General features: G+C 44.2%; 1 protein-coding gene and 1 pseudogene across 1 annotated transcript in view; both read left to right on the top strand.

Moving 5' to 3' along the window:
• The window catches only part of SFMBT2 (Scm like with four mbt domains 2), a 234,767-nt gene that overhangs the window by 19,451 nt on the left and 193,564 nt on the right, over positions 1 to 21,752 (top strand). The gene's annotated exons all lie outside the window — the stretch shown is intronic.
• Positions 15,788 to 15,924, top strand: LOC117796527 (annotated as a pseudogene).

Genomic DNA, 21,752 nt, shown 5'->3' with positions numbered 1-21,752 from the left:
TGCCCACACCCCCCTTGGGTGGGTTCTCACCAGCTCCTGCCTTCTCACTGTCCTCGCTTATCTCATTCATGACTCACTCTCCAACTTTGACACGTTAGCAGCTAAATGCCCTTGGAAAGGCTGCACGATGGTTTCACTTTATAATAGATTCTCTAGTGAATCGTTTTAGAGACGAGTTCCAGAGTGCTGAATTTTAACACTCTCGGAGCTAATGGGTTCCTTTGGTAGAGATCCATGCTGTTGCTCGAGAGAGAGGGCATAGTTTATTAATCAATTCTTCTTTCTCGCTCGGATGAAAAATGTGGCAGCAGTCACAGTTCCAGAAGCAACATCAAATTTGTATCCTACTGACTTTGCACTATTAGGCAAGACAGAGACACACTTAAAATGACAAATTCCCCATGAAAAATGGGAACACCCTGTAAAGGGGGGAAGCTTTAATGTGATGAAAAGATTTGAAGCCCGTTCAAACAATAACAAGTTATGCTAATTTGAGAATTTCTTTATTGCTCGTTTTGAAGAACTTGAAAAAAATTTAGTAGGTAATCAATATGACTTGGAAATCTTTAGTGCAGAGAACAAAGTCAGGAAATAGCAGGTTCGTGGGGGCAAAAGGTTTTATTGATTGCTGTAGTACAGGATAATTATTGCTTTGTAGCCAGAGGCGGCTGTTGCTCTGCAGGGAATCGGGGAATCTATTTTTGAACAAGGGCTCTTGTTTGTGTGGTTTTCTGTCTTCGAGAGCTAATATCGTTGGAAATTTTGCAACTGTACCTGGTCAATCTTTGTCGTGGTTAAACTTGAAAGGCATCACAGGGTATTAGCACAAGTTAAAGTCCACGACACAGAATGCTTTTGTTTGGCTCTGTGGTGATGGACTTTCTTACCCATCCCTGGGATCTAGGGGCTGTTTTAAAGGGAGGAACATCAAGGTTAGAGCCAAGGGATCTGGTTCTTATCTTGCCTCTGCCATTAATCTGGTGAGCTAGGTGAGTTTCCTCGCAATTGTCTCATCTTTGAAATGAGACTGTCTAATGTCCAAAAAGCTTTCTAGTCTGACATGCCTGGGACTGTGGTCCTTGCCAAGGAAAGGAGGAGCAAGGGGAGCTAGCTTTCTCACTGTGTATATGAGGCGTGGAGTTTGTTTCGGAACTAGGATCTGTGGAAATCCAGCCCAGGAAGTCTGTACAAAGCACAGAAGTTTCCGTGTTACTGTTGGGGTGATCAAGTTTCCGTGGATCGGGGGACACACGAGGCTGGGAAATTATTGGGAGTGCTTGGGGTCCATCATCACCTGTGATGGATAGAATTTCACTCGAAAAAGAATTTCAAGAGTCATGGACTCTGGTTCCCTGTCGGAGCCCAGAGAACTGGGAGTAATCCTTCCAGCAGGAAGAGTCAGCTGTGGGCGCAGTGGGCGAGGACAGCTTCGGAGTACGGGTGGGCAGGCCGACCAAGGGGCTGAGGGTGTGGGGTGGTCTTGACCACCAGAGGGAGGAAGGAGAGGGCCGCCCTTCCTGCTCGGATGGGGATTGTAGCGCTCAAGACCTCAGGGACATTTTGGGATTGTCCCAAGTAGTCTTAGATCTTCTGAAGTCCCTGCACTAAGACAGTCATTTTGTGATTTGAGGTGATAGTTTTACCAACCATGTAACCATATTTTCTTGCCTTGCTCTTTGCAATGAATTTAATGTTTGACTTAGCGCGAGCCGTCATTCTTATGCTCAAGGTTACAAGGAAAGAAACAGCCTGGTGGTAGGTCCACCTGTTTGATCAGCAGGCGAGACCTCCGTTACTAAGGACAGATTCAGAGAGACCGGGTGGAGTGGCCAACTGGCCATCCAAAGAGCAGCGTTCCTGCTCGTGAGCTAATCAGCACTCATCTTTCATATTAAAAGTACTAAGAGACATACTACATTAAAGCATCAGTAAGTGCAGTGGGGGATTATAGTTCTTACTAGGGGAGCTGAAGGTAAAACGTGTGGGCTTAGTCGATCAATAAGGCTTGATTTATTCATAAGCACATGCAAAGCTTGCAAAGGGCAACTGCCAAATAATCATTGTTTATGGTGATACTGTAAGAAAATCATTTAATCCGGTGATTGTTTCAATGTTACTTATTGAGAAGTGGCACAGAGACCTCTCAGGGTCTGGGGTCGGGGAGTTTGGAGTTCTCACAGGTGCCTGAGTCCCTCAAAGGGTGCTCCTGTAAGATGGCAGGTAAGTATGTGTGATGATGCCTGTCCAGATAAACCCCTCGGCTTCTAGATGGAGAAATATTTATGTGTGCTTTCGACGGTTGCAGTAAAAAGTATTGGAATTACACTGCCTTAGGAATCATGCCGCTAATTTTTATTTTCCCCATTATTAAAATTTCTGTAATTTGAATTGCAAACTCTGCAGTCTTGCCAGAATGACTCTATTTACCATCCAAAGTTGAATCAAAATTACCAGGAGTTAGTTAATATATAACTTATTTGAATAAAGGGATGTTTATTCATGAAGTGTTAGAAGCAAGTGTGAACATGGCCTTATGTTATGCGGGTAGATGCTGCCAGGTTCTGAAGCCTGGTCCTAGGACTGTTTTGGGGGATTTTGTTTTTACCGTAGTTGATGATAAGAGCTGTGGCAGGCGGTGCACAGGACTGGCAAGTCGTGGGACAACAGACCTTCCAGTTGTTTAACTGTGGACGCTGAGAGGTTGAATTTGATCATGTTGTATTTATTACTCAGTTTATTATTTAAATGACATTTTAGCAATACTGCTGGGACTTACATAGTCCCATTGTTTTCATCGGCGATCCTAAGTGTCGTGGAGCTCCTGCCTGCTCAGGTGGTCATCTGCTTGCTCATTGGGTCCTCTGTCCCCTGCGTGCTTCTTGCTTGCTTGGGTCCTGGAGGCGTCTGGGCTGATATGTACCCTGAGTGTCAGGCATGGACCAGGACAGCCCCCCTTCTCTGAGCACGTGACCTCAGGCTCCAAGGCCCTGTCTTGGAACACACCATGCTAGACCCGGTGACTGCTGAGTTTTCCTTCAGCTCAGAAATGTTCTGAATATAAGAATTCGAAGAGCAGTGAGTGAGATTTATAAAAGGGCTCTGAGGTAAATAGGATCCGTGAATAGACGCCTATGAAACTGTGTGTGGTTTTTTTGTTTGGTTTTGTTTTTAGCCTATGGGAGGAAAAACAAAACAAAGACCAAACAAAAAAAAAAATAAGGCAGACTACATGGTCCTCCTATAAATCAAAAGCCTTGTATAGGTAGTGGTGAACAACTATTTGTTTTTGAGTAACACGTTAGTGTCTTCTCCTCTAATCCCGGCTTGGTATTTGTACTTGTTTTTGGAAACTTAGTATATACCACATGTCCCCTTAATCGGGGTCTTGCCCCATGAATGAGTCAGTCATGAATTTTGTCCTGTTGGCATCATGGCTGTTCAATTAAAAACAGTTTCACCCACACAATATTTTTATCGTGTGTCTGCTGTGTACCAACTAACTGAATTTAACCCTCTCCTAAGAAGACCCGTGTCACCTGGCTGGTAGTATTATTTCACTTTTGAGACATGTGGCTTGGCAAGAGTAAATCAACTGTCCCCAGGTCCGACAGCTTGAAGTAGATTCTAAGGTTAGGGCGATTCCTCTCCCCCCGCCCCCACCCGCTTCTGAAATCAATGCTTCGAAAATAGCAGGAGGTCAGTAAATATTTGTTTATTGATTAAGTTGTGTCAGTAAGACTTTTGAATCTTTAGACTTGAAATATTGGAAACATATTACCAAGAAAAGTTGTAGAATTGGCTTCTCGTGGTTTTTAGGAAGAGGGTTGAACGCTCCTTGTCCAGAATGTTTTCCATCTTGTCATTTTTGGAGGCAAATAAATGGAAGAGATTGGGTCTGGAGTTTCCTTGCCAAGTGATAATCATGAGATTATGTAAAGTTATGTAAATTGTATCAGATGCTATTTGGGTGTTTCTGCACTCCATGAAAACTGTAAGCACAAAGCGGCACCGTAAGATTTTTCCCTTTTGGTGTTTGTCGTAAATGAATTTACTTTCTCCTGCTGCTTAATCCGCCAGCATCTACTGTAGGTCAGGCTCCTGTTTGATTCCACAGGGGACATGGGTTAGTTCTGTGGGTCCCCGTGGCCTCTTGTTGGCCACTGATGGTCCTTTATCTCCCCGCCAGGGCCTGTCTTCTCTGTCCTCCTCTCTCCTTTTGAGGGTCCTGGCCCTTGACGGCTCCAGATGGGGCCCAGATAGTGCCGGTCTCCTGTGCCACCCCAGGGTCTGCCCTGGCAGACCCTTTAAGCCCACTGTGACCCTGATGCAGCGCCTCTAAGAAGCCTCCAGGCACCTTGGAGCGGATGGGGCTCCCATAGGGCAGCATGCCCTCCTCGGACCTCTGGCTGTTCCCAGCCTGACCTGCCTGTGTTTTCCCGCCCAGAGCCAGGAGCCCTAGTGCCATCTGTCCCCCTCCATCATGCCTCTGACTGTCCTCTAGCCTATTTGCAGTGGTGAGCTTCTCCCACCTGTTTTCACACCCTGGGCTCCTGAGTAAGACTCTGCCTTCCTACTGCTTCTTGTTAAGTTCCCCCTACCCCAGTTAAGCCTCAAGTTGCCAGGGTCATGTCTCTGTTCCAGGGCCATGCCTCCATTCCATAGTCATGCCTCCATTCCAGAGTATTGCCTCCATTCTAGAGCTATCCCTCTGTTCTAGGACTATGCCCTCCATCCAAGGCCATGCCTCCATTCTAGAGCCATGTTTCTATTCTAGAACTGTGCCTCCGTTCCAAGCATGCCTCCGTTCCAGAGCCATGCCTCCATTCCAGAGCCATGTCTCTATTCTAGAACCATGCCTTAGTTCCAGGACCATGACCTCAGTTCCAGGGCCATGCCTTCATTACACGATCATACCCTGTGTTCCATGGCCATGCTTTCATTCCAAGGCCATGCCTCTGTTCCAGGACCGTGACCTCTTTTCTGGGGCCATGCCTTCATTCCAGAGTCATGCACTCTGTTCCAGAACCACACCCTCTGCATTTATCTAAGAGGTTGACAGGACCCCTCCCTCCCGCCATGGTGAGTGTCACTTCCACATCTGTGTGCTGAGATGTTTCTGAGAGTGCCTGCCCACTGGGCTTACTTACAAGTGATGCGGCTCATGCAGATATCCTTCTGGATACGGCATGGTTAAGAAGTGGGTAATGTGACTTGATCATGGCTTTAGCTTCTTTCAGGGCTGGCATCTGAATGTTACAGCCTGTCCTCTGCTCTGAGAAGGGCCAGCCATGTACATCAAGGTAGCATAGCAGGGTGTCTTTGATGTTTGTAGCACACTTACACCAGGACGAGAGGGACATCTGGCCTGGGCTCTGCATTCTAGAAACTCCGCGAGTCACCTGTGCAGAACAACTACATTTATTAAAGAACATGGAACCATTTAGCCACCCGGGGAATCTTGCACCCCGTGTGGGCACAGAGACACTCCTGATTCTAAGCGTTCTCTCTGTGACGAGCACTGGTTGGGCACAAGGGGAATGAGTCTGCGTATCTTTTATGCCCTTAGAGAGAAAACCTGTGTCTGAGGCTGTGGATTTTGTGGTTGTGGCACTGCCTAAAGAAGGAGTAGTGCCTGTGTTGTTAACGCGACCTAATACTGAAGAGACACCTTGCGGGAGCACAGACAGAAGACTTTTTGCTGATGAAGTTTCCCTCTTCAGTAGTGCTGAGCGTCCTCCTTTTTCTGTTCTTGCTTTTCTTGGTGTCCCATTGTGTGGTCCCNGGCACAAGGGGAATGAGTCTGTGTGTCTTTTATGCCCTTAGAGAGAAAACCTGTGTCTGAGGCTGTGGGTTTTGTGGTTGTGGCACCGCCTAAAGAAGAAGTAGTGCCTGTGTTGTTAACGCGACACAATACTGAAGAGAAACCTTGCGGGAGCACAGACAGAAGACTTTTTGCTGATGAAGTGTCCCTCTTCAGTAGTGCTGAGCGTCCTCCTTTTTCTGTTCTTGCTTTTCTTGGTGTCCCATTGTGTGGTCCCAGAGGCACTTAGTAATTGGTGCAGAATTCGTGACACTTTTATACATTGGCTGAGGAATATTGGACAGTACTACACAAAATTTAATTTTGCTTATGAAATTAAAATATTGTACGATATAAATTCATGCACATCTCACACAGGTGTATTTTGCTGTAGACCAACTACATGAGGCATGACACTGATTTTTTACATTGGCAACTGAAGGATATCGAATGCTAGAACTGTGGATAGTTTTACTTTTTGCAAACACATTTAAAAAAGGTTAAATTTACAAAAAAACTANTTTTTGCAAACACATTTAAAAAAGGTTAAATTTACAAAAAAACTAGATAAAATACTGAATTTTAAATATTTTAGATAAACTTTTAATATTCACTAATCATAATTTGTCATTTTCCTATTAATTTCAGCAGATGATGTGGAATATTTACAGGGAAAGTAGCTTTTTTGAAGACACATAATAAGATAACTTGAAATTTTGTTGTTTGCATTTTGATTTACATTGTTTTGATTGGAAATATTAAAATTCTAAAGACTGGATATAATTATATATATTTTTAATCCCTTAGATGATTTCTGTGAATAGAACACTAATTATGTGAAAATTCTTGAGGTTTTTTTTTTTAACTAGATGGTTAATGCTTTTTCTGATAAAAGGACAAGGAAAATAATTTTTAAGGAGTAAATATGTAATAATTTATGAATTATGGAAGTCTCTAATTTATTACTCATCCAAACATTGCTGGCCCATCAACAGCCAGACACACCATCATAATTAAATTTATTAATCTTCGGCATTTTGCCAACTTGCAGGTGTATATAAACCATAGCTTTTTACATACTTTCGGATTCTGTTATGATGAGGATACATTTGTCAGCATAGGAGGATGGGACATACCTTACCTCACAGCCTGTTCGCTTGATTAATAACTTCAGAATATTTCCACATGTGGCAGGTGGGCCCTCATTTGTGCACTTGCTGGGCCCTGTCCAGTCAGGGGGGTCCTGAATCAAGGCTTCCATACCGGGTCTCTCATGGTCCCCNGTCCAGTCAGGGGGGTCCTGAGTCAAGGCTTCCATACCAGGTCTCTCATGGTCCCCGTGACCTGGACCTCCTGGCCTGGCTTGCATTTCGGGACTCAGTTTCCAGACCCTCACGTTCTGTTTGTCTCTGGAAACCCATCTGCCTGGGACGACCCCAGTGGGTGTCTTTTTCCTGTTGCCCTAACCAGTCTGCCTTTTACTTTAGAGAAGAATGTCACCGCACACAAAATATCAGTGTTTTAAGTGAAGCCGCCTTTACTCGAGACATCGTGTTAAGGTACAACGCTTTTATGCTTAATCGTCAAACTTTGTGATGTTACTTAAGTTTTGATAGGGACCAAAAAGAATTTTAATACTCCGAGCCTAAAGANACTAAAAACATTTTTTTTTACTTTATGGTTGGAGGAATTTAAAAAAGTTTTAAATTATATATTACATTTCTTTGTTGTTGCAGAGGAGTAAGATAGGATGAGTAGTAAGAGTATTGCGAATGAAAAGATAGTATGTGAAGTAAGAGTCAGAGGGATGTGGGATGGGTCTGACCTCAGGAGGAAAAGGAGCAGCACACAGATGGTTAAGGTGCATTGATGGGTATAAGGAGGGCACGTATTGCATGGATCACTGGGTGTTATATGCAAACAATGAACCATGGAACACTACATCAAAAACTAAGGATGTCCTGTATGGTGACTGACATAGCATAATAAAAATTATTATTTAAAAATATGCATGGTGGAGGGGGTCAGATCATTCTATCGGATGCAGTTTTGGGAGTGGTATGGCAGTTTTATTCAAAATGTCATATGTGCAGTTANTGCATGGTGGAGGGGGTCAGATCATTCTATCGGATGCAGTTTTGGGAGTGGTATGGCAGTTTTATTCAAAATGTCATATGTGCAGTTACAGGAAATGACATCCTTTGCAACCATTTAAATGAATGAAAGATTTTAGAATGCCCAGTCGAAAATACATGACTAGGGAGTGTAGTTTTTCAGAATTATTTAGAGGGGGGATATGAGCAATAACGTTCAACGTCTGTATCAGATAAAAGGCCATTCTGAAAAGCGGATTAGTCCCTCCTGTTCTCCTGGGGGAGAAATTTGGCCTTTAAAATCTGGAAGGTGTCCATATTCTGAATGTCCTTCCATGCCCATCTGAGAATTCTAATTTGGGTGTTTAGCCCTGAAAAAAGGGCTTTGAAAGGATTTCTCATGGCTGGGCTTTTACAGAATTTATGTTCAAGTATGGATTCCTTGCAAGTCTTCCTCCAGGGTTCTTTGCTGAGGGGAACACTGGAGCTGATGGAGAGGGGACCTTGGGTTGAGGGGGAGGAGCCAACTCAGGCTGCGGGCAGCTGTTTAGTACTATTGCTGTAGGAATGGAAACAGTTTTATATCAATCTACCAAGGATTATTTATTGAGGTTCTACTATGTGCCCAGTGGCTTTTTTGGTGGGAATATATGTTATGGTTATTATTAAGTATTTTACATGAAGCTCATTTGTAATATAGGCAACTTTTGGCCAATGGCATGTGCTCAGATGATGGGCTTGCTTTTGGAAACGGATTTTTAAAAATATATTACTTATTTGAGATAGAGAGAGAGGAGAGCATGAGCAAGCATGAGTGAGAGGAAGGGCAGAGGGAGAGAATCATCAAGCAGACTCTGTTGAGCATGGAGCCGGGGTGCAGGGCTTGATCTCACGACCCATGAGATCATGACCTGAGCTGAAACGAAGAGGCGGACGCTCAACCGACTGAGCCACCCAGGTGCCCCTGGAAATGGATGTTTTACATGACAGCTGCTAGTGTGTGTATTTATTTTTTTGTATTTTCTGCTTTGGCCGTTCATTCCTACAGCTCTCATTCTCGTCTTGCTAAGACGCTTTGGAAGGTAATTTGAAATTCTCATCTCTGGAAACTTGGGGTAGGACCTTTCTTCTTGTCTGGGTGGGAACTTCTCTGAGACAGCACTTTTTTGGTTTGTTTTGTTTTGCATTTTCAACATTTATCTTTCTTATCCTAAACGTTTTTAAAGGGTGGCTGGCTGGTAGTGCAAGAGGCTCTAAGGGTCCTCCTTCCTAGGTGGTGCAGAGGAAGGTGTCCCTTGAGGAAGCTCTTGGAGCTTCTAGGTGCAGAGACAGCCCGCGGAGCTGGGAGCCTCCACCCAGCTGCTCAGGGCCCAGCATGCTGACGAGGAATTACTTTTTCTCCACCATGTTGGGGAATTTTGGTCATACCTCTGTTCAAAGTTATTTTTGCCTTGTGTGAAAATTCTTTATGGAGACGATCTCACCATTTGATAATAAACGTGAGGCCTTGTGAACATTTTTTTTAAAAAGATTTTATTTATTTATTCGACAGAGATAGAGACAGCCAGCGAGAGAGGGAACACAANACGATCTCACCATTTGATAATAAACGTGAGGCCTTGTGAACATTTTTTTTTTAAAGATTTTATTTATTTATTCGACAGAGATAGAGACAGCCAGCGAGAGAGGGAACACAAGCAGGGGGAGTGGGAGAGGAAGAAGCAGGCTCCCAGCAGAGGAGCCTGATGTGGGACTCGATCCCATAACGCTGGGATCACGCCCTGAGCCGAAGGCAGACGCTTAACTGCTGTGCCACCCAGGCGCCCCTGTGAATATTTTGTAATCAGAAGAAATATGTATTTTGGATCCTAATTAAACGTGTGACCCTTGGACAAGGTCCCACATTNGTGCCACCCAGGCGCCCCTGTGAACATTTTTGTAATCAGAAGAAATATGTATTTTGGATCCTAATTAAACGTGTGACCCTTGGACAAGGTCCCACATTTCTAAATTTTGTGACCTTCAGTATTCCCGTGGAGGGTAATGATAGCTGCCTTCTAGGATTGTTTCACATATTAATTGGGATTTGTATGAACTCAGAGCTGTGCTAAGACTATAGGAGGAAATCTAGAAATAATGTCTTTTTTCTTCCTTCATCCTCTGGCTAAGGATGGTATTTTTTTCACTTTTAAATTTTATTGGTTGATAATTTTAAAGACTTTGCTTTTTAGAGCAGTTTTAGGTTCACAGTAGAATTGAAAGTACAGGGATTTCTCATATGTGTCCTGCCCCCACACGTGCACAGCCTCCCCCACCATCAGTACCCTCACCAGGTGGTCCATTTGTCACAATCGGTGAGCCTACAAGGACTCCCCAGCGTCATCAAGTTCATAGTTTACATTCTTTGGTGTACAGTCTCTGGGCTTGGACAGGGGTATAATGACATGTTTCCATCTTTATAGTATCACACAGAGTCGTTTCATTGCCCTAAAAATCCCCTGAGCTCCCCTGTCCATTCCTCCTCCCCACCCCTCCCCAGCCCACCACTGATCTGCTGACCGTCTCCATGGTTTTCTTGTTCCACACTGTCCTGTAGTTGGAATCCTAACACCCTCTGATTGTTTATAAAAGCCTTGCACACAGTTAAAGGTCAGTGTTTGTTCAGAACAAAGCTTCTGCACTAATTGAAAAAAACAGCAGCAACCAACACAACCGAATTGGTACCATTGTGTGAGTATTATTTATTGAAGAGCCTTTGAAATCCTACTGCATTCGGTCACACCAGTCCCGCTCCTTGGCGTCGAAGCCTAGTGCGTCTTGGAAGCAGTGGTTCAAAGCAGGGAGGAGAGCTGTCAGTCATACACACTTGTGTTGAGGATAGATGATGACCGGCAGCCTGACTGCAAGGGAGGAGAAAGAAAATCTGGGGAAAGTGGGCATCAGTGGAAGAGCAATCTGATGCCATTTACTGCAGGAGCAAATAGCCCTGTCAGTAGGTCTGGAGAGTATGGGGTGATTACACAGTGAGGTGTCAGCTATTATATGGGAAGCCGAATATTTGATTTATATGACTCTCAGTCCTCAGAAAAGTTTTACATTTATTTTGTATCTGTTAAGCAGGTGGTAACAGAGGGATGCGGTGTGGGAGCTAAAGATCGTAAAGAACTGGCAGGTGCTTTAGGAATCGAATGTGTCATGATTATAAGTACCTTAGAATTCCTCTCCCAGAGCCACATCTACTGTTAAAACAGCCCTTATTCTGTCACCCTGGAACACGGTAAAGCCCTAAGACAACACAGCCTCAGGGCGTCGACCTGGTACACAGATAATCGATTCTAATGATTTTTGTGTTTTGAGACGTGGGGAGGTGAGCCGTATCGGTAGCCGACAGAGTCGGCAGTGAGCCAGCGAGGACCCAGGACGGCGCTCAGACGGAGCCTGTGTTGGGGGCGCAGGGCAGGGGCAGCTGTCAGGATGGAGAATCAGGCTGACCTGCCCTGTGGCTGGGTGAGTCCAGAGTTGAGGCGAGCTCCGTGACGGTTCAGCTCCAGAGAGTCCAGTTGGGAAGTCCAGGTCATGTGTCCAGGCAGAGCCAAGCAAGACCCCGATCAGTAGCATGGGCCCCGTGGAAAACAAATCTAGAACCTACAACGGGATTGGAAGCTGGACTGGGAAACTTAACCAGGAAGGGTCAGGGCTGGCCTGACCCCGCGGGGTAGACCCACCGAGGCAGGAGAAGGGAGCTGTGGGATGGAACCATGGGTGACGCTTCGAGGCTGCGAATGGATGACTTGAGTGAAGGGAGCTTGGATGGGGCTGTGTGTGTGTGTTCTAGGAGTCATGGCTCGGCTCTCGGGGCCCCGGGCTGAGTGCCTTGTTTCCTTCCAGGATGCACCCATGAGAGGGCTTCTGAGCCTTCCTGACTCTTTGAGAAGGGCTTCCCCAGAGGGGCATCCTAGAAATGGGCTGGTTTCTGCTCTGACAGCAGCTAAGCCTTGAAACACATGAGTCCTAGATTGGTGGTGAGCAGGGTGGCAGTCCACCGGCTCCACCTGAGCGTCTGGGGACAGCAAAGAGGCATAAGGGAGGCCGACCTGAAACCAGCAAGCATTCAGACAGCGTCCCGCGGTGCCAGCGTGCCACTGGTTCTGTCTGGTCTGGGTCCTGGGCGGCGGTCCTGGAAGCTCACCTGGGGCTGGCTGTGGGGATTGGACTCTGGGGACGGTGCTGACACTTCATCAGACATTAAGAAACTGAGCGGCTACAGCTTTTAGTGACGGAGTGTCATTCTGTGTAGGTTATTTTCACATCCATCTCTCTGAGGTTAGGGAAGTGGCCCACGATTCTCTTTGCTGTTCCAGTTTCAAGGAGGGGATTTAAAATGGATAGGGAGGGTCCTACATATTCTGGATTTTTGAGATGTCAGAGTCAGGGGGAACACTGAGGATCAGAGAGGTGGGGAGGGGCTCATGAGCGCCCTGCACCGGGGAGCTTGAGGGTCTGGTGCTTAAAAAAAAATAGAGCAGGTTTTAGGTTTACAGCAAAATTGTGGGGAAAGTACAGAGAGTTCCTACACACTCCCTGCCCCAGCACAGGGACAGCCTCCCCCATAATGAGCATCTCCCCACTATATGTGAAAACGGATGAACTTACATCATCACCCAAAGTCCAGAGTTGGCGCTAAGGTTCATTCCTGGTGGTGTACGTTCTGTGGGCTTGGACAGCTCGCTAATGACAAAGGTTGCTCTAATGTGTAGTACCATTTGAACTGGTTTTACTGCCCCGAAAAGCCTCCTTGCTGCACCTGCTCATTCCTCCCCAGGCCCCCCTCCAGCCCCTGGCAACCACTGTTCTATTCACTGTCACCACGGTCTTAACCTTTTCCTGAATGTCAGATAGTTAGAGCCGTAGGGTGGCCTTTTCAGTTGGCTTCTTCATTCAGTGACTGGCACTTAAGTTTCCTCCGTGTCTTTGCATGGCTGTCCGGGGCCTTCTTCCCTACTTCACTGTCTCCTCCGTGGTGTCGGGTCTTCATCATGGTGATTTTCACGTCACCCACTTAAAGACCCCGAGGTCTGGACGCTGCCGTGATCACCAGGTTCAGCGTCCCGCCCCGTGCATGAGAGCGTGATGTACCCAAGAGCTCGTGTGCAGGCCAGACAGCCCGTGGGGTGTACACATTGTCTTTCCTGTGAAAAGAATTTATGTGAAGCATTTCTTTAAAAAAAGCTGTCAAAGATGAGCACAAGTCTAGTTATATACAACAGCTTTGAGGATGGAAGGAGTACCCCAAACAAGGCTCAACTCTTTTGCTTGTAAAATGTTCTGAGGGTACGTAGGAAGAATTCACAGAAGTTCAGCTACTAGAAATTACCTATTTCTGAAGAGATTTAATCAGAGGGAAGTGCTGCAGAATTGAAGAGAAATGTGATTTTGAGGGTTTTCGTAATTATTATTTTTCTGGTTCTCTCCTACCAATTGACAGAGCTGTTAAGCATTGTTGATTAAACAATGCACATTTTTAAAAAAGCCCGTTTGACATCTCTACACAATGGTGACTAATAGCCCCCAAGAGCCCATCGTGGATTATAGAAAGGAGTTATCGCCATTAAAATCATCTTTAATGATTTTTTTCACACTAGACAGTTACGTCAAGTCATTAGTATCTGATCAGCTTATTTCTTAGAAAATTATATGATGAATATCTTCTGAGACTGTCATAAAGCAAAATAATTTGCCAACCCACACCGACTTCCCACCACCCTCAAACGTAATCAAAATAAAACTCTTTGAAAATCTCCAAAGAAAATAAAATTTATTTAAAACCTACTTTCTGGTTACATGTTTTATGGCCCTTTAGAGATTAAGGGATGATTTATATGCCTTGTTTAGTGTTATTTGGAGTAATACTTAATCACAGATTTGTTTTTTGAAATGAATAAAGCAACATTTTCTTACATTCTTCATCTCTACATCTACTGTGTAATTTGTTAGCCCATCAAAATTAATTTGAGATCCCTAATGTACATGGAGTTTTAGATTTATAAGTCCTGTTAATGGTCCTTTCAGTAAAGTGTATGTATTTATGTGCCCTGCCAGGGTAGATTTCTGCGTAGCGTTTCTGCAAGGAGGATGTTCACATAAATAACCAACTGGCAAATAAATGTCAATTAAACATTCTATTAACATAGCTGGCAGGAGCTCTTTAACAAATATTTAAGGACAGTATATTGGATTAAATTTAATTTTTTTTTGAAATGCATGCCTACGTAGCTTCCCAATTTAACTCATCTTTCTTCTGTCAAAAGCATGTTTTATTTTACATTTAGAGGAATATAGGTTGACTCTGCCTACATGTGAATNTGAAATGCATGCCTACGTAGCTTCCCAATTTAACTCATCTTTCTTCTGTCAAAAGCATGTTTTATTTTACATTTAGAGGAATATAGGTTGACTCTGCCTACATGTGAATACAGCATGCTAAAGTACAGTTGACCCTTGAACTTGATGGGTTTGTACTGGGAGGGTCCACTTAGACACGGATTTTTTCAATAAATACCGTTCAGTACTGTAAATGTGTTTTCTCTTCCGTATGGTTTTCTTAATGACTTTAGGAACGCGGTGTATAACGCATGTAATATATATACACGAAGGATGTGTTAAACAACAGTTTATGTTGTCAGTAAGGCTTCTAGTCAACGGTAGGCTGTTAGTAGTTAAGTCTGGGGGAGTCAGAAGTCATATGTGGATTTTGACTGCACAGAGGGTCAGCGCCATCAATCGCCATCGTCCCCTTGGCCCCCACGCTGTTCAAGGGTCAACTTTATTAGGCGGTTTTTAGAAGCACAGGGATTTGGTTATTATTGACCTTTTTTTTTCTCATTTTCATGGTACCCTTTCTTCTTTTTTCCTAGACCCTCTTTCCATTTTTCTTTTTCAAAATTTTTCTTCTCTGGGACTTTTTACCTTATAGCTCATCTGAAGTCCCTGATCACATGGTTTATGTATTAGGGTACAACGTAAGCTTCTGTTACAAAAAGACCCCCCAAATAGTGTGGCTCACAGTCATTCAGAAGTTTATTACCCTTTCCGGCAACAGGCCAGGGGTGAGTGGCTCAGGATGGGGGACCTCTGTTCCCTTGGTTCCTTGAGGCACTGGGTTCTCTCCAGTTGGCTCTGTACCACTGGATGGTGGAAGCTTGATTCTCCTTCCCATTCCCAGCAAGAAGAGGGAAAGAGAGAGTTCAGGGCCAGCTGCTCACCTTCCATGGGCCAGAATTCAGCACCTGGCCATCCCTCGTTGCAAAGGAGGGTGAGAAATGCACAGTCTGCGGTTGTGGGGCCCAACTTGGTAGCTGAAACTCGCAGGGTGCGGAAGTTTCTTTTACTAAGAGAAATAAGGGGAGAAATGGTCCCCAGGGACAGTTAGCAGTGTTTGCTACAACTCATTTCGCTAACATTTTTTTAGGGTAGCTGTTTCATCTTTCCAAACATCTCGAGGAAAATGTAAAAGTGCTTGAAATGTAAAACCAAACCGAACTACTTTTTTTTTGTTTGGGAGTTAAAATGCATTTTCTGTGGGTGATAAAGTACCTCAGATTTCTAGCTTGTAGCATTTGCTTTTGATTTAATATATGTACTTCTCCTCTTTTGAAGAGATTAATGGCCCATGATATGATTGCCTTTCTCGTAGTTGGGGTACATCAGCAACACTCTTCACTGTGCTTTTAAGGTGTAGCCCAGTCTGGGGCAGAACAGAAAATCATTTACTGCTTCTGCATTTCTGTGTGCTTAAATATATCCTATGGGGCCTAGATTCAGTTTTTTCATTTTCAGATTCTGTTTTTTTAAGCTTGAGTTATCAATTAATATGGGTACAGTATTTTCAAGAGACGTCGAGTCTCGGCCTTTTGGCTGAGATCAAGTGCAGTATCTGTTCCTATCAGTTTAATATTTTCAAGACACAAACAGTTCTGAAGGGCTTGTTTTAAAAATCAGTGGTGTCTTGTTACATCCTACAAAATACCCTCACTCCCAAGCCAAGTGTTTTTAACTGCTTAAGATGAATACGTGGGATAAAAGAAGCTCTCTCTCCGTCTCCCCCCAGACATAGCATTGTACCATTTCAAGAATATTCCAAGGACAGGAAGATCCTGCACGTGTCTCGAAAGACCAAAAAAAAAACCAAAAACAAAAAACCCCAGCCCCCTCCAAAACCAGATTATATACAGACTGTCGATAACAATATTTTGATTCGATTACTTTGCACAAAGAGAGAAAAGCGAAGATTACAGGGTGTGTGTTCTGTGATGTGTACAGTCAACTGTGAGGCTCAAAATCAGGCCGTTGTGGACCTTCACGTTGAAGTAAGAATGAGGGAATTTGAGATGTGAAGACGACAGAGTTCAGGTGTTTGATGCCTTTTTTCTTGCCTTGAACATGGTAAGAATTTGGTGCTCAGTGGGGGAGTGGTGATTCATTCCGATTTCAGTAGCGGCAGTGGTTTTCATAATACCATTTCTCGGTACTAGAAGTAGAATGGTGTGTTGATGAAGCCTTCACCCCGATCGGATTACACCCCAGTTGTTACGTGTGATTCCTTGTAAGAACCGAGGGACGATGAGTGCCCTTTAGGCAAAGATTGAGCACCACATTTGGCTGGTATGTCTGACGGACTTGCAGAGAGGGCAGGCTCGGACCTCCATGTCTTTGGGGTTGATGACAGGGTCCTTGTTGATACCCATCATTTGGCGGTTGTAGACTTGGCCACAGAATAAGGGATGTCGAGAAGATTTTTGGAGTAATTACTTCACATTAAGCTTTGATTTTCTCATTTCGGTCTATTTAGAGTGGTCCTGAAGGGACTCAGTGACTTTTAGAAAGGTCTTTTGAACCTGCAAGCTCTGGAATCGGTAAATCAGCTTTTGTAAATTGGCCCAGTCTTCATGGACAGGGAAGTGTGGGATTCTCCACTTTCTGGCTCTCGCGGGGCGATTTTGTTTCTGGAGACATCCTGGCTCTGCCTCCCTGTCCAGCCCTCTCCTGTCTTCCTTCTCTTTCCCTGTGGGTCCCCTTTTGCTGCTGATTGCCTGAGAGACCTTCCCAACCTTCTTCTATCATCTTACCCATGTGCCAGAGCTCATAAAAAATTAACTATGGATTACAGATGGAACAGCCAAAGAAAAACTTGCTTTGTGCCCTCTTTTCTTTCAGAATGTCACATCCACACGCTGATCTCATGTTCTTGACCCATAAAGGCAAAAATGCCTAAGACTCGAGCCCGAGGTGGGTAAGATGACAGAATGTTTCCCGTCTTCTCATATGGGGGCAGATCCGTGCATGTGCACAGAGCACGGGTTACACCAAGAGCCCTTGACTGATTTGGTCACATTAAAACCCACCATGGCTCTTTATCAGAAGTGTATGAAGTTGTGAATTGGTGGATGATATTAGGGTTAGTGGATGAGAAAATAATATTAAGAGTGAGTGTTTTCCCCTTTAATCTTACTGAATTTTTAAGAGACTATGACAACCCTGCCAGGAGCTTGGAGGACTTGTGGAGTTAGAGTCACATTTTCTGCCCCTTCACCTGAAACCCCCAATGGCCTTAATGGTATGTTCCTAAGTCAGAATTAGAAGCTCATTCTTCCTAGATGGTTTTTTTATATAGGAAGGTTCCTGGCACCATGTGTGGGTTTTTTTCCCCTACTGACACGTGTCTCTCCTCCTTTTCCCCAAGAAAGGCTAATATAACTTTCCCAAGGATACTTTATTGCTAATATTGCTAATAAGCAATATTGCTTTTATTTTTAATTTGTGTCAGAGTAGTTTATGTCTTGGGTCTTTTAAGCCATCGTTTCCTGATGGTTTTGGATAAAACAAAGGAAGGACAGTGGTGATTACTTTTTCTTAAATTTGAAGTTAGATATATACACTTATATGGTTTTTTTTGATCGATAACTTAGTCTTGTAGAGTCTCACTCCCTTTAGAATATTCTAGAAGGGTGAGTATTCCAGTCTCCCCATTCCATTCAGTATGCAAGTGAAATTTGCTCAGGCATGTACATTGACGTGTGTGCTCATATATCATGTGGGCTAATGTGATCTGAACACATGATTTTCATAGTTTTCTTGTCATAAACTGGTCTGTATGGGAGTCCCCTTTAGATTAGTACCAGTTGGCTGTTAGTTTCTGAGCTTCCCCTGGGAGGCCTTGGTGCCTCCACAGTGAACATGTAGTAAATCCATTTTAATGAGACAGCGAGCTGTGGACCAGGTAGGTTTACGAAGACAAAAAGAATTAATGCCCGAAGTCGCCAACTTCTCAACTCTATGTTGGCACATTCTGCTAAAATCTGGAGCTCTCGCCATTACTTGCTGTGATTTCTGGCTTTCCTTTTTCCTAGTGAATGTCGAATGCCCCTTCCATCCTGCTTTTAAAACTCTTCTGTTGTGGGCTGTAGTAAATGGGCTCTATGGTGAGCCCCCCGCCAGCCGCCCGTTGCCCGACTTCGATCATGGTCAATTCAAAGCCAACCTTATAGAATCAATACTCCCACCCATTCCCCAGCCTGTATTGTTCTGAAGCGAAGCCTGGACTTCATGTCATGTTATCTGTAAATATTTCAGTAAGTGTTTCTAATGGATAATTCTGCACAAGCGTGTACAGAATAATTGAGAAGCTGTGGGATTGAAAGACTTGTTTATTTACAGTACGGTTTTTACAAAGTAGAGTCAAATATTGGTTTAAAAATATCCTTCTGTTGGAAGTAAAATGAAGTATATTTCCTCCAAATTTTTTGAATTAAAATAAAAATTAAAATCAGATCATCACCTCCCCACTCTCCCTCCAAAAACCCCAAAACAAAGGGAATGTTGTTTTTATTATATTTTATGATGAGTTAAGAACAAAGCATTTGCGTTTTTCTTCCATTGGGAGACCCAGAATGAATGTCAGATTTAAAAGTGGTGGCTTTGAGTTAAACTTTTAGGGTGAAAATGGCTTTGTGTTACCAAACAGCTGTAGAGTTTCCGTGTTTTGCGTTTTCAAATATCCTGGCGCATTATCACTAATCCTGCTGTACATGATAGGAACTTTCTGGCTTTCTTCCTGGAGTGAGCAGGGGTAGCAGTGAGCCCTGAAGAAGTTCAGGCATTGTCTTGGCATGAACTTACAACATCTAGAGTGAATTGATTATGTGTTAGTATGGTGGTTACTATTTTATTTTATTTTATTTTATTTTATTTTATTTTATTTTATTTTATTCTATTTTATTTTATTTTTTCAAGTAGGTTCTATGCCCAGTGTGGGGCCCAAACACATGACCCCAAGGTCAAAAGTCACATGCTTCACATCCTGAGCCAGCCAGATGCCCCCTGAGATTGTTGTTTTTAATTGCTTTCCGTAAGAGGCATTTTTAGGAGTGGGGAGCATGGTGTTGCTGTAAGTTAGCTTTGCAGGAAAGATGAGTGTATTCTATCATAGGGGCTTTGAAACTGGCCTTTGGCTGCACTGAATACTCCTGGTTCCTTGCATGAATTTCATTTTTCTACTAGACCAATTGTTAAAGAATCCTTGTAGTTCTGTTCCAGTTACCTTGTGAAAGTATTATTATTTTTAATCAATGACTTTTTTTTTTGAGAAAGCGCAAGCAGGGCTGAGGGGTGGAGGGGCAGAGGGAGAGGGAGAGAGAATCTTTTTTTTTTTTTTAAAAGATTTTATTTACTTATTTGACAGAGATAGAGACAGCCAGCGAGAGAGGGAACACAAGCAGGGGGAGTGGGAGAGGAAGAAGCAGGCTCATAGCAGAGGAGCCTGATGTGGGGCTCGAACCCATAACGCGGGGACCACGCCCTGAGCCGAAGGCAGGCGCTTAACCGCTGTGCCACCCAGGCGCCCCCGGGAGAGAGAATCTTAAGCAGACTCCCCGCTAAGCTCAGAGACCGATGTGGGACTCGATCTCACAACCCTGAGATCGTGACCTGAGCCGAATCAAGAGTTGGAGGCTTAACTATTAAAAATGTTATTTATTTAATTTTAGAGAGGGGGAGGGAGAGCTCAAGCAGGGGCAGAGAGAAGATGTCAGCTTCTGAAAAATGGTAATTCCAGGGAAGTTTGTGTACACTTGGTCATCAGTTCGCAGTATTGCCAAAATGATTCTCTCGTGGCAAGTGTCATCTCTGTCCGCTGAGTTCGCTTTCCCGCTTGGTAGATTTCCTCACTGGTTAACCTTGAGCAGAATAAGCCAGCTTTTCAAAATTTTATTTTATTTTTTCAAATGTTTATTGCTCACTGTTTTTTGTTTTTTGTTTTTTTAGCCGTTGTCGCCGTTGGACCATGGGAGACAAAGGGAGGAGTTGGGTTGGTTTAGGACTGTGTGTGTGTGTGTGTGTGTGTGTGTGTGTGTAGGACTCAGGCTTACACAGATCTCAGAAACATCAGGGGAAAACTCTGGAGTCAAGGGACAGTGCAGCAGAGTTTGCTGTGGTCTTAGACCCCTGACTCGCCGTGGTGTGGGGGTCCAGGCTGGCAAGTGTTTGTATTCTAGAAAGGACTGCAAGATAGAACTTGAAGTGAACTAAAACTGTAATAATTGGGGTCCTCAGTGTGAAAGTCTGGAGTCACCATCTCTGGTCCTATCCTGAGGGGGTGCTGGGACCCAGTCAACCTGGAGGGGGTGCTGGGGCTCTGATGGCCCTGGAGCCTGGACCTTAAAACAGAATAAAAGATGGCCTTGCAAAGAAACCTTTTCTCCTGAAAGCAGACAGTCTGTGTTTTCTATCCTTGGGCCTCATCACAGGGACCCACACTAAAGGATGCTTGAGGGATGTGTCACTTGGCATATTTACAGGCTTTCCAATAAGCTATATGTTCGTGAAACATAGAGAAGTTACATCTCTAAATCAGTGCATATTTCTTCATCGCACGTGTTGTCATGGTGCGTATTATCAGCGGAAAAGAAATGGACTCTTCTCTTTTTCACTGGGTTAATCGACCTGGATGGAGAAAGTACTCTTGAAATCGGTATTGCAAACAGTTGGCGCTGACAGTGTGTGGTCTGTCTTGATTCCCGGAGTTTTTCTCCTCTGATAGTCTCTGTCTCCATGTCCTCCTCACCCCGTCCATCCCGAGGCTCCGTCTTCTCTCCCCTGTTGTAACAGTGCAATTTCAGGCTTCAGAGACCCTCCTATCACCTAATTCAGGGGTCTCTTCATTGAGACTTTGCGTGAATGATTGCATTTCTCCGTTGGTGTCTCCTTCTCCCGGACTCCCTTCTTTCACTTATCACCACTCTCCTGATAGTTCTTTCCATCCGATTTCCAGCTATCCCTNCTGTCTTCTCTCCCCTGTTGTAACAGTGCAATTTCAGGCTTCAGAGACCCTCCTATCACCTAATTCAGGGGTCTCTTCATTGAGACTTTGCGTGAATGATTGCATTTCTCCGTTGGTGTCTCCTTCTCCCGGACTCCCTTCTTTCACTTATCACCACTCTCCTGATAGTTCTTTCCATCCGATTTCCAGCTATCCCTCACTATCCTGCCTAACGGCCCCACCATTTTAATTTGCTGATATAACACAAGGTAAGATAAAATTTGACAATCTCCCAAAGTAGCTTTGAAGCATGGTGGGTACACAGCTTTGCCTTTCTGGGCCCCGAGCGTTGACGAGGCTTTCCCCGGCCAGGCTGGTCATGCTTGCGTTCAGCTCTGGGCTTTTCCTATTTGTAAAACTCTTGTCACGAGCCAGGAATTGCTATTGTATTCAAATAGAATTTTAGCTAATTCTAGTGTAAAGACATTAGCGAGGAGAAAAGTAAAACATAATTATGTGGGAAAATAGGCTAATTTAATGACTCTGT

The sequence above is a fragment of the Ailuropoda melanoleuca genome, chromosome 15 (assembly GCF_002007445.2).
Source record: "Ailuropoda melanoleuca isolate Jingjing chromosome 15, ASM200744v2, whole genome shotgun sequence".
In the NCBI taxonomy this organism is placed as follows: domain Eukaryota; kingdom Metazoa; phylum Chordata; class Mammalia; order Carnivora; family Ursidae; genus Ailuropoda; species Ailuropoda melanoleuca.
Note: the sequence above shows the minus strand (reverse complement) of the source record. Positions and strands in the feature narration are given on the sequence as shown.